Source organism: Balaenoptera physalus (assembly GCF_965194825.1).
Source record: "Balaenoptera physalus genome assembly, chromosome: 1".
In the NCBI taxonomy this organism is placed as follows: domain Eukaryota; kingdom Metazoa; phylum Chordata; class Mammalia; order Artiodactyla; family Balaenopteridae; genus Balaenoptera; species Balaenoptera physalus.
Window position 1 is genome coordinate 107302635 of NC_138882.1, and position 19169 is coordinate 107321803.

The 19169-nt window shown below is 38.3% G+C and overlaps 1 long non-coding RNA gene and 1 pseudogene across 2 annotated transcripts in view; one reads left to right on the forward strand and one right to left on the reverse strand.

The window, feature by feature from the left end:
- LOC309656546 overlaps positions 1-15908 on the reverse strand; it is a 499488-nt gene extending 483580 nt beyond the window's left edge. The window contains exon 1 of the long non-coding RNA XR_014261438.1: positions 14919-15908. This is a non-coding gene — a long non-coding RNA (uncharacterized lncRNA). The remainder of the gene's footprint in view (positions 1-14918) is intronic.
- LOC309656438 (protein CDV3 pseudogene) lies at positions 8481-13068 on the forward strand (annotated as a pseudogene). The gene has a single exon. The product of its transcript is annotated as a protein CDV3 pseudogene (transcript).
- Positions 15909-19169: the final 3261 nt, after the last annotated feature.

Sequence of the window (19169 nt, forward strand, 5' to 3'; positions counted from 1 at the left end):
GTTGAATCTTAACAAAAGATTCAAGAAACATAAAATACCAAGAGAAGGTTAGTGGTATATATAAAAACCTTTAAGAAAGGTGATTTGAAGTCTTAACTCTTAACTCTAAACTAATGTAATTTCCCCTTTACTGAGGAATATGCAGCTTCTATATAGTGATTTATTTAGTATAGTAATAAATAGCCTCTTTGGAAAACTAGATACACAACTCTAAAATGGTCTCCATGGACTATAAGTTTCTTTTTTTTTTTTTTTTTGAGGTACAGTTTATGTATAGTATAAGTTTCACATGTACAACATGGTGATTCACAGTTTTTAAAGGTCATACTCCATTTATAGTTATTATAAAATTTTGCTATATGCCCTATGTTGTATAATATATCCTTGTAGCTTTTTTATTTTATACATAGTAGTTCAGACTATAATGTTCTTAACAATTAACAATTTAACAGCTTCTGTCTATGAGAAATGAAAATAATTAAGTGCAAATGACTTAAAATGCAGGTGCATGTCGAGGAATGGAAACCCAAAATGATAAATACAGTTTTAGATTCAACAATCCATGTTCTTGATGCAAGACGGAGGAGATATGGGGATATATGTATATGTATAGCTGATTCACTTTGTTATAAAGCAGAAACTAACACACCATTGTAAAGCAATTATACTCCAATAAAGATGTTAAAAAAAAAATTCCATGTTCTTTAAATAACCTTTGCTGTGAGAAGTTAAGATACTGTGAGAAAATGGAAGTGTGAAAAAATGGTTTATTAAATATTCATTCTTGAACCTCAAGGCACCTGCTTTCATGCATTCAATGATGCATTAAAAAAACTTTAAAATTACACCCAAAAGAAAATCCTTCTGCCTCATAACTGACAGGTGATTTATATATCTGTTTTATAAAAAGTTCCTACAAATTAGTAAGGAAACATATACAAATCAATAGAATAATGGGTTTGGGGTATAAACAGGCAATTCACCAACGAACTACAAATACATAATAAACATATGAAACAATGCTGAACTTCACCAGTTAAAACATATAAATTAAAATAAATATGATATTTTTTCTAATCAGATTAGAAAAATTTAAAAGATTGATATCAATAACTTTTGGATAGTGTGAAGTGTGGGGAAATGAGCTTTACATGTGTTTTTCAATTTGAGTTGATAATTTGTATCAAAATGAGCTTTACATTTTTTTTATTTTTTATTTTTTTTTTATTTTTATGGCTGTGTTGGGTCTTCGTTTCTGTGCGAGGGCTTTCTCTAGTTGTGGCAAGCGGGGGCCACTCTTCATCGCGGTGCGCGGGCCTCTCACTATTGCGGCCTCTCTTGTTGCGGAGCACAGGCTCCAGACGCGCAGGCTCAGTACTTGTGGCTCACGGACCTAGCTGCTCTGCAGCATGTGGGATCTTCCCGGACCAGGGCTTGAACCCATGTCCCCTGCATTAGCAGGCAGATTCTCAACCACTGCGCCACCAGGGGAGCCCCGAGCTTTACATTTTTGATGGAAATATAATTTGTACAAACTTTTGGAGGATAATGGAATTTTCCTTATTAAAATCTGAAGAGTACATACCCATACCCTGTTACCTAATGATCCCACTTTTAGGAATCCATCCTATAGATATGGTTTCATGAGAATGTAAAAATAAAATAGAACATGCTCATTACAACATTGTTAGTAGTAGCAAAAATTTAGGAACAGCTTATGTATCTATTGATAAGTGAATGATTCAATGAATGAAGGGGAAGACATAAAAATTGCAGCCATTTCAAAGGGCACTGATAGGATTTCCAACGTCCTGGCAATGTTCTTTTTCTCAACCTGAGTAATGGACGTCTGGATGCTCACTATGCATATATTTATTTGCATATGTAATTGTACATATTTCTACATGCTTCTGAATTTTCACCAAAAAATGAAAAGGAAAGAATGAGGATAAATCTATATGTATTAATATAGTAAGATGTATGGGATATATTAAGAAAAAAACATGAGACCATAAAGACCATTAGACATGGTATAATCCTTATTTTATGAGAAAAAATGTACCATGTATGCATGCATATGGACATGTCACCATGCTTATATAGTATATAAAAAACCATGGAGAATATGTAGCAAACCTCTGGAGAATGGGATTTAAGGATGCTTTTGGGAGAAATAGAGTGACATTGGAGAGATTTCATACCTTTCCTAAAATATATTTTTGGTGGTATATACGTATATATATGTAACACATATATTTATTTTTATGTGTTTTAATTGACAAAAAAAACTTGTCCAAGACAGTTTAGCAAGAAAAGCAAATTAAAAGAGACCAAATTTGAATATGTTCCAATAAATATTTATCCAGCAATAGAAAGTGAATTATATAGTAAATCAAGTGTTTTATGAGCAAATAATTAAAAAATTGTCCCATATGCTCGATGAGGGATAGTTTATAGAAAAGTTTAAGACACTGTGATTAAACTTATGCTTCTCACATTGTAGTTAGAGAAATGAAATTATTGTATCAACTACAGCTGATCCATTTTTATATAAAACTTGTAATAAATCTAAATTCAACTAATATTTTAGAAATAATACATTAAAATTTTCCCCAAATAGTAATAAAAGAAGATACTTATTTAATTCTAATTAAGTTCTAGGCATGACTCTAAGTGTTTTATATGTATTAATTCATTTAATTATTACAACCAATTACTATAATTATGTATATTTTATAGATGAGATACAGAGAGGTTAAGTAACTTGACAGAGGTCACACAGCTTGTCAGTGGGAACAGGATTCAAACCCAGGTATTTTGATTCTAGTTTTCCACCATTCTATACTGGATCTCAAGGAATTTCAGCTAAAACCTAATATTCATTATTAAATGATGTACTGTAACATTAAAGTATATTTTGTGCCTACCTCCCGCAAGATACGTGAAAACATTTTGAAATATATATAACATTATAAAATGTAAAATATTATGATTGTAAAGCTTTAGTTATTACCTCCCTCTCCATAAGTCAAAGATTCTTACGCTTTGAACCTACAATAGATTACATGAAATGTTACACTTGTCAAGAAAAAGTTTATTTTTGAAGGAAATAGTATATAATTTTGAGAAACTGATCAGAACTAACTTTCTTATTTACTTCATAGACGAATATGAATTGCCCCATTAGTTGTGTTTATACATTCTAGTGCCAAGGAACTATAGAGCTAGGTAAGTCAGAGTTTATCTATTAAGATTTATTCTGTCTTAATAGACAAAATTTTGAGAGGAAATGAGAGTGTACAGTCCTTTTTTTCCCAGAAAATTAAAATTCACTTTAGAAGACGAAAGGCATTTAAAAAAAATTCTAGAGAACAATTACAACATTGTACATAAAAAGGATTAGAATGAGTGTCATAAAATACATGAGATATACAACAATTCAGAGAGGGTAGAAACTTTGGGGATATGAAATAATTGCAGGAGTTTTTATGCCTAATGAAGCTGGGTCTGAAAGGAAGGGAAAGAATCAAGGCTTCATAAAAGAGGATACTTTACTTTCTGTTTTTAATAAATTAAATATAATTATGGTTTTATTTTACCTACTTTGTTAGAACTGTTGAAAAATCACTATAATTACGGAGGTACATTTTGAAAAAATATCTTATAATACTCAGTAAAAAGGTTGCTAGCTTTTTAAAACTATTCATGTGATAATATTTGAAAAAACTGTTCTCCCTTTTCTTCAATCCAAGCCAATTAAATGATGAGAATCCCTTGCTTTGTAATTCTTTTAGCATTAATTACTAGTACTTAATTACTGTTTCTCTGACTTTAGACAAGCCCAAAGAAGCATATAGATCATTTGATTACTAGTTATTATACATACATTTTACTAGTAAGAAATGTAGAGGTCATTGATTGGTCAAAGGTTATCTGGTAACATTCAGGACTTCTAACTTACATTTCAAAACTTTACTACACTCAGGTTATCATAGCATGGAAATATGAAAGTGAAAACACTAGGAATCTGGACCCTCAAACGAATAGTGCGATGTAGAAAAAGAGCAGGGGACTACAATGAGTTACATCTCCCAACTCCCTAAAAAGCAAATGTAATTTATACCAGGAAAAGTCATTTAAGTAAAATACTACATACGGTAGAAGGGGAAAAGGAAGTTGTATAAGAATTGACTATTGGGACTTCCCTGGTGGTGCAGTGGTTTACGAATCTGCCTGCCAATACAGGGGCCACGGGCTCAAGCCCTGGTCCGGGAAGATCCCACATGCTGGGGAGCAACTAAGCCCGTGCACCACAACTACTGAGCCTGCGCTCTAGAGCCCAGGAACCACAACTACTGAACCCGAGTGCTGCAACTACTGAAGCCTAAGCACCTAGGGCCTGTGCTCCACAACAAGAGAAGCCACCGCAATGAGAAGCCCGCGCACCCTGAAGAAGAGTAGCCCCCACTCACCGCAACCAAAGAAAAGCCCCCGTGCAGCAACGAAGACCCAATGCAGCCAAAAATAAATTAATTAATTATTTTTTTAAAAAAAGAATTGACTATTAAGGAAAGTTTAGTTAGAGGCAACTCTAATGATGGAACTGCAAGGAAGTGGTTTAAAAATATTTCCTTTAAAAAAATTAGTACAGTAACTAATTTTATTATCCTTAATAAGTTCCCTGGGCCTTATTTATGTTTACCCAGAAATATTCTAGATATACTTAAATTTACAGAGATTCTTAAAAGAACTCCCATCCTTCCCACTACATGGTGGGAAAAGAGTGGGTGTATGTCATATTATGGGTAGGAAAGGGTAGGACAGGGCAATAGTTAGGTTTTAGTGCTAACAGACTCAGAACTGTCCCAGATTAAATGCCTGGAAGGAATCCAAACTTTCAGTAATCAACATTCAGTCCCTATCCCACACAAGCAAAAAGGAGTAAACTAAACAATAAGAACAGCAGACAAATTAAAAGAGAAACTATTAGAGACCCCCCCAAAATGGTTTATTTTTAAAGTGCATTGGAGAAGAGGTCAAGGTCAGATTATTTTAAAATATGGATTATCCTTCTGATGATCTAAGGCTACACCAATAGCAATATGGAGCAGTTACCTAAACAATTATATAGGAAGTGGAGGAAATATTGTTCACTAAGGTTGTCCTCAGGAAACTGAATAATACTGAAATTTGGGTGCACTAGGGCATGAACCCAAATGCAAATTGCACACTAAAAAAATTCAGCTTGAACTAGCTAGGATGCTCAGATCAGCAATTGGGTTTTTTATGCATGTGGATTTTTCAATTAGGATTATATTGTTTCTGTCAGTGAAAGGACTGCTTGACTTTTTTTTTTTTTAACATCTTCATTGGAGTATAATTGCTTTACAATGGTGTGTTAGTTTCTGCTTTATAACAAAGTGAATCAGCTATACACATACATCTATCCCCATATCTCCTCCCTCTTGCGTCTCCCTCCCACCCTCCCTATCCCACCCCTCTAGGTGGTCACAAAGCACTGAGCTGATCTCCCTGAGCTATGTGGCTGCTTCCCACTATCTATTTTACATTTGGGACTGGAAATGATACATCATTACCCATTAGCTAGGTCAACAGTATAAGTAGCAATTAATACTACTGTTTTCTTGAAACAAGAGAGTGTTTTAAGTCAGATATATTTTTTCTACTCTTTCTTCCAATATCTCCTCCTTCTCAGAGGGAGAGAGAAACGGTACCTTTATTTAACACACAATAAAATCTTCTCTGATGCTCAGGCTCTTCTCTCAGTTGTGCACATGTGGATGTGAAAAGGACGTCCTGTCGTCTACAATGAAGACGAAAAAATTATTTCTCAAACTTGGTTAATAAAATGCAAAATAATATACTTTATGATGAGGCTTTAAAAGATTGATGAACAATATGATAAAAAGCATAAAGAACTAGAACCCAGGAAATTAGTCCACTGTCTAGTTTTGTTACCTTGTGCAGATGACACTTTCTGGGGTTCAGTTTTGTCATTTATGCACCTACTTTAAGAGTGGTTTTGAGGAACTAGATGAGATTAATATCTTGAAACAAATAACAGAACTGTATACAAAAACAGGCTATTATTGACTTGTAGTCTATCTTATTACTTGTCAATTAGTATGTAAATGCAGTCTCTTACGAAGCACATTGGACCTAGAATCTGAATTGAAACGTCTCTGGTCCTTATTTTTTTAATCTATAAATAGGGAGTAATGCTGCATATGGTTTCTTTGATGAAATGCTATTGGTAGGGGCTGGTTATGCGTGGCAAATAACAAGCTTATAGGGACCATCTTAGAAATTCCAGATTCAATAGCTGTATTAGCTAAGATTAAGTTTGGGAGAAAATGACAGAAACAATAGCTTAATAAAGATGGAAATTTATTTTTGTCTCATAGAAATGTCCAGGAAGTGGTTCGTGACTGGCATGGTGACCCATGCCGCCAGGAACCCAGGATGCATGCATCTTGATGTTCTGAACTGCAAGGCTTCAACCTCATAGTCCAAGATGATAGCATCACATTCCAGAGGAGCAAACAGGAAAAGGGTCAGAGGACAAGAGTAAAGGGACCTACACCTCACTCTCTCCTGAAGAATGTTCATGAAAACTGCCACAAGACACTTCCTTTTGCATGCTACTGGCCATGCCTGGTTGCAAGCTGGAAATGGAATGTCCACTGCAGATGGTCACAAATCTGAGCTTCTAGAACCTGGGAAAAACTACTAGGGGATAACTACCAGTCTCTGCCGTTTATCATTTAATTTATATAATTATTTTAGTTTAGAAACTTTTTCTTCTTGAATGAGTAGAAAGAGAATGGGCTAAGAAATATGTCAGAAAATTGAAATAAAGCTGCTCTGTGAATGTTTATTATTGTCTTTTTAATTTTGAAAAGTAGTAAGCTCCAATAAGTTTACAGGTTTAAAATGCTGATTATTTTTATCATTATGTAATTATTATTCCTATACTTCTGAATATCTAAAATGCTTATTTCTCTGTCTTCACATTGACCTAAAACATACTAAACAAAACTAAAAATAATGTAAACATAAATAAAAAGAATATGAAAATTCACAAAACATATAAAAAAAACCACTAAGGGGAGACAGTATGAAATGTGGTAAGAACACAAGCCTTGTAAAGAAAGTCTTGAGATAGGAGCCCATCATTCACTCATTCATTCATTCATTCATAGCATCTATTGCTGTTATGTGTGTATGTTTCAGGTAGTGTGCGTTAGGCATGGAATGTACAATTTACTTAGGAAGACAGGTATAAAACCTACAATTTTATAAGTAATAATTCAAATTACAATTGTGACAAGTAATTCAAAGTGAGAGTATAGGGTACTGTCAACATCTAAAAGCAAGATCTAGCAATTAAACAGACTAAGGAAATTTTATATTTACTAGTTAAAAGATCTTTTACACTTAAAAGTTTAGATACATTATGTGAAAAAAAAATTGCAAACTAGGGTGCGCATTTGATTCAATTTCATTTAAAAGGTTGCACCTCAAAGTTGTAACAATATTATTATGCGTATATAAATCCACAGAAAAACATTGTAGGACTATACTCTGAACTATCAACAGAAGTTATCTCTGATATTTTTGTTAAATATTTTTATAATGATTAAATTGTTTGCAATGAGCATACGTATTTCTTCTGTGCTCAGAAAAAATAACAAATAAAAATGTATTAAAAAAATAAAATTTACTCCAATTTAAAAAATAATAATAATACGGCACTGCACATTTGAAAGTTGCTAAGAGAGTAAACTGCAAAAGTTCTCATTAAAAATAAAAATTAAATAAAATAAAATTTAAGGTTGTAAAACTGACTGCAGCATGAATCTGACACCTGGACATTGACCTGCATCTAGTAAATGCTCAGTGAAAGCTTTTATTACATTGGTAGAAAAACATTTACAAACAAAAGAATAAATATTCTTCTATTTATAAAGGGTTTTTACCATAATTCAAAAAGAGTCATGTACCACAATGTTCATTGCAGCTCTATTTACAATAGCCAGGACACGGTAGCAACCTAAGTGTCCATCGACAGATTAATGGATAAAGAAGATGTGGCACATATATACAATGGAATATTACTCAGCCATAAAAAGAAACGAAATAGTTATTTGTAGTGAGGTGGATGGACCTAGAATCTGTCATACAGAGTGAAGTAAGTCAGAAAGAGACAAATAAATACTGTATGCTAACACATATATATGGAATCTAAAAAAAAAAAAAAAAAGGTTCTGAAGAACCTAGAGGCAGGACAAGAATAAAGACACAGACGTAGAGAATGGACTTGAGGACACAGGGAGGGGGAAGGGTAAGCTGCGACGAAGTGAGAGAGTGGCATGGACATATATACACTACCAAATGTAAAATAGATAGCTAGTGGGAAGCAGCTGCATAGCATAGGGAGATCAGCTCGTGGTTTGTGACCACTAGAGGGGTGGGATAGGGAGGGTGGGAGGGAGACGCAAGAGGGAGGGGATATGGGGATATATGTATATGTACAGCTGATTCACTTTGTTATAAAGCAGAAACTAACACACCATTGTGGGGCAATTGTACTCCAATGAAGATGTTGAGAGAAAATAAATAAATAAATAAATAAATAAATAAATAGGATTTTTAGGGACTTCCCTGGTGGCACAGTGGTTAAGAATCCGCCTGCCAATGCAGGGCACACGGGTTCCAGCCCTGGTCCAGGAAAATCCCACATGCCACGGAGCAGCGAAGCCCGTGCGCCACAACTACTGAGTCTGCGCTCTAGAGCCCGCGAGCCACAACTCCTGAAGCCCGCGCGCCTAGAGCCCGTGCTCTGCAACAAGAGAATCCACCGCGATGAGAAGGCCACACACCGCAACGAAGAATAGCCCCTGCTCACTGCAACTAGAGAAAGCCCGCGCGCAGCAACAAAGACCCAACACAGACAAAAATAAATAAATAAATAAATTTATATGTATATTAAAAAAAGGGGTTTTAAAATATATTAACTAGTTTATTTCTTTCATAGTACAAATTCAAGATTTGGTATCCAACATTAAAGATAATTATATTTTTCCATTAACAAAACAATGAAAATAAATTCTGATTTTCCTTCGTTTATAGGAATACTGAAGGAGTTAAAGTGGACACGGTTTTGGCTCTCACAAAATAAACATACACACACTGAGTATTTAACAAAACACTGCTTAATGCTTTTGGGAAAATCTCCATAAGAAATAGTTTACTAATTAAGCAAATATATACTGGGTACCTATTCTCTACCAGATCCAAAATGAAAAGGACATAGAACCTGCCTTCAAAATACTTTTGATTTAGTGATAGAGACAGATACATAAATAACTTTCTAAATATATGACTAGAAAAATCAAGTAATCATAGGCAATTTTTAGATGTAGACGTAACTAACATGCTAGCACATGCACATTCTTCTATAGAGTGTCACAGAGTTATACACTTTACTATGAGGGAAGCCAAGGGCAAAGAGCTTCAGTGACTTCCTCTGTTGCAAAAACAATGAAAACACAGAAAAATAAATTTGAGTTGAGGAGACAAGAAAGAGGAGAAAGACAAATTTTGCTCAAATAGCTATCATACTTATAAAGTTTCATGGCTTTTGTTTAAAAAGTCACTTTCCAGTCTTTATGATCCTGAATTGTGAAACAGTTTAGCTGCTGACAATGTAAACCTTTGCAGAAAAAGTCCTTCTCACATCTCAAAAAAGTTCTGCTTTTCTCTTTTTGTCAGTTTTTCTAGTGGTGACTGCGGTAACAAAAGAAAGCCTTAGATTCTAGTGATAAGATGGAGTGGTTATTTTTCTTTCTTGGCAGCCAGCATGGGCATTTATATTGAGAGCTCACTAATAAGCATTTTTCATTATCAGTGTAGTGGCACTCCTTTGTAATGGGTCTGGAGACAGAACTAGCTCTCACTGAGACATTCACTCATTCATCCAACCAACACCTTCTATCACCTACAATATCACTGGGCTCTGAGCTTAATAAATGAGGAAGCCATAGTCCAGGCCCTTGAATTTACATAGAGGCTTACCATACAGACAACAAATTTCCTATAACCTGACATTCTATGGTTGATAGAATCAACCATACTGTTAACCACATAGTCTTCATTTCTCCATTCATTTAATAAATATGTACTGAGCTCCTTCTAAGTACCTAGAATTGTGCTACACACAAAACAGTATGAAAAAACTGCCATGCCCTCTGTTCTAAAAGAACATATAGTCTGGCTGGGGCAGACTGAGGCAGAAATTGTTAGTGTCCTAAATAATTTCCATTCTCTCTTCTTCTCTAAAAGAAACCTGATTCTTGTACGGGGAGCCATATGTCCAGCCCCACATAATGGATCATGATTAGTTTAAACCCATGATTCCCAAACCGTGTGCCCAGTCTCCAAGGGTGCCAGAGTAAGCTCACTGGGCACGGGGGAATAGCATATTTTAATTTTCAAGGGAAACGCAGTGGGACTCTACATCTATTGGACAGCACGTACTACTAGCTTAGGGTACAGTTTTCATATGCGATCACTACATACCTTTAGACTGTGCCCTATCATTGAAAAACTGGATTTTCAGTGGTTGCTGTGACTAAAAAACAAAGAAAGTATGGCACGAAAAGCATGTAGAACGAGAAATGGCACTATCCAATCTGATGCCAATGTTTGAGAAGTTACGGAATACCACACAGGTGATACCCATTAACAACACGTGGTTCTTTAAGAATGAAAAAGGTATTACTTTTCTTTCAATTTATGTGCATAATTTATTCAAACAGCTACTAAGTTGTAAATAGAACTTTTACGTATTTCTTTTGGCCCCATGAAAATATTTACTGAGATCCCAAGGGAGCTGTGAACCATGAAAGTTTGGAAACCTTTGGTGAAAGCCAATCATGTAAATCCTGTTTCCTGTTTCCTCAGCTTCCTTGCATCTAGAGGTGACCATATGAGCCAATTCCAGCCTAAGCAGAAATCTGCTGGGGGTGAGGGAGGAAGGAAGGTGCTGAGAGAACATTTACTTTCCTGATAAAAGGGGAAAATGACTAAGACTGTTAGTTGTCCTTCAAAAGTCCAATTCCTTTAGTCATAAAATCCTACAAGTTTTAGCTACAGACTATATGCTCCAGTCTCCTTTCCAGCTACATGTGACCAACTGACTAAGCTCTGGCCAAAGGTACAGGAGCAGAAGTGATACATGCAAATTCTGGAGCATACTCTAAAAAGGAATGGGTGTGCCTTCTAGTTCTTTTCCCTTTCTTGCCAAGGCCCAGAGAATTTAAACAATTAGCCTCAAATACACATAGATAATATCAGCAGAACTCAGATAAGAATGTTAGGCCTCTTTATTTCTAATCCACTGTACTTTCTATATACTACACTCATTGGGGTCTTAGAAATCTCTGCTATAACTCTATACACTATATTTGGTATGTTAGTATACTAAAGTCTCTTTGATATGATGCCATACTATTGATTCAAAATAATAACAGGATAAATTCACACTATTATAATGCATAAACCATAGCACCTCAGTTAATAAGCAAGATTTAGTTAGTGAGTCAACTGAGTTTCTTAACCTGAACAACTTAGGACTGGACTCCAGCTCATGGTAGGTTACCTCTCCAAGGTGCAGGTCACATGATACTTGGACAGTTCTATGACTAGGAGTAGCAAAGAGGTGGAGATTTAGCCATTGCTCCATGAATGAGAGTTTCTCTTAATTGAGGTGGGAATATGAAAAAGTGACATAAAGACAAATGGACATAAAGACAAAAGGATGGGGTGCAGGGACCCGGCTGGGCTACAGCAGGACCGCAGGCAGGGAGGCCATGGGCCCCGGGGCCGCCACCAAGGTTGTGACAAAGGATGCAGATGAGTGGAAAGAATTTGAGCAAAAAGAGGTTGATTACAGCAACCTAAGAGTTCAAGCAATGCAAATAAGTGGAAAGAAAGAAGATGAAAATGAAAAAAGAGAAGATCCAGGTGATAATTGGGAAGAAGGTAGAGGTAGTGGTGGTGATGTAGAAAAATCTTCAGGTACCTGGAATAAAACAGCTCCCATACAAGCATCTCCTGCTCCAGTAGTTGTTACAGAAACCCCAGAACTGACAATGACTAGAGGCGTGTATAGGCCTCTGGGGGTCAGGTTGACCACAGCAAGGAAAGCACCACAAGGGCCACTAGAAATCTACAGTGATGCACAGTTCCCACCCCTGCAGCCCACTGCCAAGCATGTAGAAAAAGCCAGAGCAGGTACTTCAAATGAATGCTACCTGGAGTCAAATGACCACATATGGCACATCCACATCTTATTTAGGGACATGATGTTTTTACCAAGTAAATAAAATGGGAAGAAATGTAAATGACCTCAGATGGAAATTTTTGAGGGTGGCTTTTAAATTAAATCCCAGCCTTTTTGCCTCTTTGAGAGCACAGCTGGCTTGAATTTCAACCTCCACTTTGACTTGTTCCTCTGCTCTGTCCTACAGTGATTCACCACACTCATCTTTATCTGATCCACTCCCATAAAGTAGAACTGTGGGGAGGTCTTTGAATAATGAGTGGAACTTTACTTGAATGAGGAAATTGTTGTCCTTACTTTATGCATAGAGAAAGAGATATATATTGTCTATTATTTGCTAAGAGTAAAAGTGAGTCTTAGAAGGAACCACCATGTCATTATACAGCTTTTTAACTTTCCAGTTGTCTTGAAGTCGGTCCCAAAATAGGTTTTCCGTTAATAGTATTCAGTAGATTTGCTACCACAGAAAATAGGACTGTAGAGCTTCAGTACAGTATTCTATATTTTCTGTTCAACTGAAGCCTTAAAAATGGTTTTGATAAGGATTTATAAACCAGTTTCCCCCTCCTGTCACTTCCTCAAGATTTTTCTAAGGGGTAGCTTTTTTTTTTTAATTCAAGGAAGGATATTTTCAAAACAACCTAGTGAAGAAGAAATACTTACTGATCACATTTCTTTTCCCTTAGGGATAAAGAAATGGAAAAGAGGGGGGAGGAGAGAAGATGGCGGAAGAGTAAGACGCGGAGATCACCTTCCTCCCCACAGATACACTAGAAATACATCTACACGTGGAGCTGCTCCTACAGAACACCCACTGAACGCTGGCAGAAAACGTCCGACCTCCCAAAAGGCAAGAAACTCCCCCCGTACTTGGGTAGGGCAAAAGAAAAAAGAAATAACAGAGACAAAAGAATAGGGACGGCACCTGCACCAGTGGGAGGGAGCCGTGAAGGAGGAAAGGTTTCCACGCACTAGGAAGCCCCTTCGCGGGCAGAGACTGCGGGTGGCAGAGGGGGGAAGCTTCGGAGCCACGGAAGAGAGCGCAGCCACAGGGGTGCGGAGGGCAAAGCGGAGAGGTTCCCGCACGGAGGAGCGGTGCCGAGCAGCACACTCCAGCCCGAGAGGCTTGTCTGCTCCCCCGCCGGGGCGGGCGGGGCTGGGAGCTGAGGCTCGGGCTTCGGTCGGATCGCAGGGAGAGGACTGGGGCTGGCGGCTTGAACACAGCCTGAAGGGGTTAGTGCACCACAGCTAGCCGGGAGGCAGTCCGGGAAAAAGTCTGCAGCTGCCGAAGAGGCAAGAGACTTTTTCTTCCCTCTTTGTTTCCTGGTGCGCGAGGAGAGGGGATTAAGAGCGCCGCCTAAACGAACTCCAGAGACAGGCGCGAGCCGCGGCGATCAGCGCGGATCCCACAGCAACAGGGGCGCAGAGGGAAAAACGGAGAGACTCCCGCACAGAGGCTCGGCGCCGAGCAGCACTCTCCAGCCCGAGAGGCTTGTCTGCTCCCCCGCCGGGGCGGGCGGGGCTGGGAGCTGAGGCTCAGCTTCGGTCAGATCGCAGGGAGAGGACTGAGGCTGGCAGCGTGAACACAGCCTGAAGGGATTAGCGCACCACAGCTGGCTGGGAGGGAGACCGGGAAAAGGTCTGCAGCTGCCGAAGAGGCAAGAGACTTTTTCTTGCCTCTTTGTTTCGCGGCGCGCAAGGAGAGGGGATTCAGAGCGCTGCCTAAACGAACTCCAGAGAAGGGCGCGAGCCGTGGCGACCAGCGCGGACCCCAGAGACGGGCGTGAGACGCTGGGGCTGCTGCTGCCGCCTCCAAAACTCCTGTGTGCGAGCACAGGTCACTCTCCACACCGCCCCTCCCGGGAGCCAGTGCAGCCCGCCACTGCCAGGGTCCCGTGATCCGGGGACAAGTTCCCCGGGAGAACGCACTGCGCGCCTCAGGCTGGTGCAACGTCACGCTGGCCTCAGCCGCCGCAGGCTCGCCCCGCCTCCTCTGTACCCCTCCCGCCCCGCGGCCTGGGTGAGCCAGAGCCCCCGAAGCAGCTGCTCCTTTAACCCCGTCCTGTCTGTGCGGGGAATAGACGCCCTCAGGCGACCTACACGCAGAGGCGGGTCCAAATCCAAAGCTGAACCCCAGGAGCTGTGCGAACAGGGAAGAGAAGGGGAAATCTCTCCCAGCAGCCTTAGAAGCAGCGGATTAAAACTCCACAAACAACTTGATGTGCCTGCATCTGTTGAATACCTGAATAGACAATGAATCATCCCAAATTCAGGAGGTGGACTTTGGGAGCAGGATATATTAATTTTTCCCCTTTTCCTTTTTTTTGTGAGTGTATATGTATATGCTTCTGGGTGAGATTTTGTCTGTATAGCTTTGCTTTACAATAGCTTTATTTTACTTCACTATATTATAGCCTCTTTCTTTCTTTCTATTTTTCCTCCCTTTTACTCTGAGCCGTGTGGACGAAAGGCTCTTGGTGCTCCAGCCAGGCATCAGGGCCGTGCCTCTGAGGTGGAAGAGCCAACTTCAGGACACTGGTCCACAAGAGACCTCCCAGCTCCACGTAATACCAAACGGCAAAAATCTCTCAGAGATCTCCATCTCAACATCAAGACCCAGCTTCACTCAACGACCAGCAAGCTACAGTGCTGGACACCCTATGCCAAACAACTAGCAAGACAGGAACACAGCCCCATCCATTAGCAGAGAGGCTGCCTAAAATCATAATAAGGCCACAGACACCCCAAAATACACCACCAGACGTGGACGTGCCCACCAGAAAGACAAGATCCAGCCTCATCCACCAGAACTCAGGCACTAGTTCCCTCCACCAGGAAGCCTACACAACCCACTGAACCAACCTTAGCCACTAGGGACAGATACCAAAAACAACGGGAACTACAAACCTGCAGCCTGTGAAAAGGAGACCCCAAACACAGTAAGATAAGCAAAATGAGACGACAGAAAAACACACAGCAGATGAAGGAGCAGGGTCAGAACACACCAGACTTAACAAATGAAGAGGAAATAGGTAGTCTACCTGAAAAAGAATTCAGAATAATGATAGTAAGGATGATCCAAAATCTTGGAAATAGAATAGACAAAATGCAAGAAACATTTAACAAAAACGTAGAAGAACTAAAGAGGAACCAAGCAATGATGAAAAACACAATAAATGAAATTAAAAATACTCTAGATGGGATCAATAGCAGAATAACTGAGGCAGAAGAAAGGATAAGTGACCTGGAAGATAAAATGGTGGAAATAACTACTACAGAGCAGGATAAAGAAAAAAGAATGAAAAGAACTGAGGACAGTCTCAGAGACCTCTGGGACAACATTAAACGCACCAACATTCGAATTATAGGGGTCCCAGAAGAAGAAGAGAAAAAGAAAGGGACTGAGAAAATATTTGAAGAGATTATAGTTGAAAACTTCCCTAATATGGAAAAGGAAATAGTTAATCAAGTCCTGGAAGCACAGAGAGTCCCATACAGGATAAACCCGAGGAGAAACACGCCAAGACACATATTAATCAAACTGTCAAATATTAAATATAAGGAAAACATATTAAAGGCAGCAAGAGCAAAACGACAAATAACACACAAGGGAATCCCCATAAGGTTAACATCTGATCTTTCAGCAGAAACTCTGCAAGCCAGAAGGGAGTGGCAGGATATACTTAAAGTCATGAAGGAGAAAAACCTACAACCAAGATTACTCTACCCAGCAAGGATCTCACTCAGATTCGATGGAGAAATTAAAACCTTTACAGACAAGCAAAAGCTGAGAGAGTTCAGCACCACCAAACCAGCTTTACAACAAATGCTAAAGGAACTTCTCTAGGCAAGAAACACAAGAGAAGGAAAACACCTACAATAACAAACCCAAAACATTTAAGAAAATGGGAATAGGAACATACATATCGATAATTACCTTGAATGTAAATGGATTAAATGCTCCCACCAAAAGACACAGGCTGGCTGAATGGATACAACAACAAGACCCATATATATGCTGTCTACAAGAGACCCACTTCAGACCTAGAGACACATACAGACTGAAAGTGAGGGGATGGAAAAAGATATTCCATGCAAATGGAAATCAAAAGAAAGCTGGAGTAGCAATTCTCATATCAGACAAAATAGACTTTAAAATAAAGACTATTACAAGAGACAAAAAGGACACTATATAATGATCAAGGGATCGATCCAAGAAAAAGATATAACAATTGTAAATATTTATGCACCCAACATAGGAGCACCTCAATACATAAGGCAAATACTAACAGCCATAAAAGGGGAAATCGACAGCAACACAATGATAGTAGGGGACTTTAACACCCCACTTTCACCAATGGACAGATCATCCAAAATGAAAATAAATAAGGAAACACAAGCTTTAAATGATATCTTAAACAAGATGGACTTAATTGATATTTATAGGACATTCCACCCAAAAACAACAGAATACACATTTTTCTCAAGTGCTCATGGAACATTCTCCAGGATAGATCATATCTTGGGTCATAAATCAAGCCTTGGTAAATTTAAGAAAATTGAAATCGTATCAAGTATCTTTTCCGACCACAATGCTATGAGACTAGATATCAATTACAGGAAAAGATCTGTAAAAAATACAAACACATGGAGGCTACACAATACATTACTTAATAACGAAGTGATTACTGAAGAAATCAAAGGGGAAATCAAAAAATACCTAGAAACAAATGACAATGGAGATACGACGACCCAAAACCTATGGGACGCAGCAAAAGCAGTGCTAAGAGGGAAGTTTATAGCAATACAAGCCTACCTCAAGAAACAGGAAACATCTCGAATAAACAACCTAACCTTGCACCTAAAGCAATTAGAGAAAGAAGAACAAAAAAACCCCAAAGCCAGCAGAAGGAAAGAAATTATAAAGATCAGGTCAGAAATAAATGAAAAAGAAATGAAGGAAACAATAGCAAAAATCAATGAAACTAAAAGCTGGTTCTTTGAGAAGATAAACAAAATTGATAAACCATTAGCCAGACTCATCAAGAGAAAAAGGGAGAAGACTCAGATCAATAGAATTAGAAATGAAAAAGGAGAAGTAACCACTGACACTGCAGAAATACAAAAGATCATGAGAGATTACTACAAGCAACTCTATGCCAATAAAATGGACAACCTGGAAGAAATGGACAGATTCTTAGAAATGCACAAACTGCCGAGACTGAACCAGGATGAAATAGAAAATATGAACAGACCAATCACAAGCACTGAAATTGAAACTGTGATTAAAAACCTTCCAACAAACAAAAGCCCAGGACCAGATGGCTTCACAGGCAAATTCTATCAAATATTTAAAGAAGAGCTAACACCTATCCTTCTCAAACTCTTCCAAAATATTGCAGAGGGAGGAACACTCCCAAACTCATTTTACGAGGCCACCATCACCCTGATACCAAAACCAGACAAAGATGTCACAAACAAAGAAAACTACAGGCCAATATCACTGATGAACATAGATGCAAAAATCCTCAACAAAATACTAGCAAACAGAATCCAACAGCACATTAAAAGGATCATACACCATGATCAAGTGGGGTTTATCCCAGAAATGCAAGGATTCTTCAATATACGCAAATCAATCAACGTGATACACCATATTAACAAATTGAAGGAGAAAAACCATATGATCATCTCAATAGATGCAGAGAAAGCTTTCGACAAAATTCAACACCCATTTATGATAAAAGCCCTGCAGAAAGTAGGCATAGAGGGAACTTTCCTCAACATAATAAAGGCCATATATGACAAACCCACAGCCAACATTGTCCTCAATGGTGAAAAACTGAAACCATTTCCACTAAGATCAGGAACAAGACAAGGTTGCCCACTCTCACCACTATTATTCAACATAGTTTTGGAAGTGTTAGCCACAGCAATCAGAGAAGACAAAGAAATAAAAGGAATCCAAATCGGAAAAGAAGAAGTAAAGCTGTCACTATTTGCAGATGACATGGTACTATACATAGAGAATCCTAAAGATGCTACCAGAAAACTCCTAGAGCTAATCAATGAATTTGGTAAAGTAGCAGGATACAAAATTAATGCACAGAAATCTCTTGCATTTCTATACACTAATGACGAAAAATCTGAAAGTGAAATTAAGAAAACACTCCCATTTACCATTGCAACAAAAAGAATAAAATATCTAGGAATAAACCTACCTAAGGAGACAAAAGACCTGTATGCAGAAAATTATAAGACACTGATGAAAGAAATTAAAGATGATACAGATAGATGGAGAGATATACCATGTTCCTGGATTGGAAGAATCAACATTGTGAAAATGACTCTACTACCCAAAGCAGTCTACAGATTCAATGCAATTCCTATCAAACTACCACTGGCATTTTTCACAGAACTAGAACAAAAAATTTCACAATTTGTATGGAAACACAAAAGACCCCGAATAGCCAAAGCAATCTTGAGAACGAAAAATGGAGCTGGGGGAATCAGGCTCCCTGACTTCAGATTATATTACAAAGCTTCCGTAATCAAGACAGTTTGGTACTGGCACAAAAACAGAAATATAGATCAATGGAACAGGATAGAAAGCCCAGAGATAAACCCACACACATATGGTCACCTTATCTTCGATAAAGGAGGCAAGCATATACAGTGGAGAAAAGACAGCCTCTTCAATAAGTGGTGCTGGGAAAACTGGACAGGTACATGTAAAAGTATGAAATTAGAACACTCCCTGACACCATGCACAAAAATAAACTCAAAATGGATTAAAGACCTA